Consider the following 938-nt stretch of genomic DNA (forward strand, 5'->3'; position numbering starts at 1 on the left):
TATATATATATATATATATATATATACATATATATATATATGTATATAGTAATAAAGTATACACACACAAACAATCAAACATACACTTTATTCACTGTGGAGCTTACACATTATTCCACAATATTATGGAACCTTATTGAATGGTTCTAACATTACTACAAGTCCATAAATTTGTAGGGAATTGTAGGGGTACAGTGGGGTGTACAGGACCCTGTAAATGCCTGCTACACACTTTCACTGACATCCAATCAAACTAACACTCATTCATCCCTACTAATTCAACCTTATTACTATTTTCTTTTTCACTAAAACTTCAATGAAGTTTCATAAGAGAAATGGCAAGTTTTCAGTTCTATATTTACATGATTTACATTTAGAGCACCCAAATTATTTGTTGCTGTGTAATAGTAGCACATTTTGAATATTTGTTGGAGATATACACACAAGCATGCACAAACATAACTCATCAATAACAACACATACAATATATATATATATATACACACACATACACACACACAGGAAATATATGTTTACATACACACACGATATATATATACATATATATATAATGTATGCACACACACTCACGATAAATATATATATATATATAATAATATTATTAGGGACAAAATCCAAAATTACAGGTAAAAAACTCAATTAAAATCAATTTATAAAAAATTAAAATTAAATTGAACCTTATAGATAAAGTATATATAAAATATATATAGTTTTAGGGAAAATAACCAATTTTCAAGAACTCATCGATGAAAATCCACTATCACATATAGAAAAATTAATAATTAAAAGCACAATAAATGAGTATAATATAAAGTAAAGTAAATATCATAAGATAAATATAATAAAAAGATTACACGTGTAATATTATTAATAAGTTTCAAAATATATTCCTTTCTAGATGGTATGGGGATATCCTT

Source organism: Octopus bimaculoides, chromosome 11 (assembly GCF_001194135.2).
Source record: "Octopus bimaculoides isolate UCB-OBI-ISO-001 chromosome 11, ASM119413v2, whole genome shotgun sequence".
In the NCBI taxonomy this organism is placed as follows: Eukaryota; Metazoa; Mollusca; class Cephalopoda; order Octopoda; family Octopodidae; genus Octopus; species Octopus bimaculoides.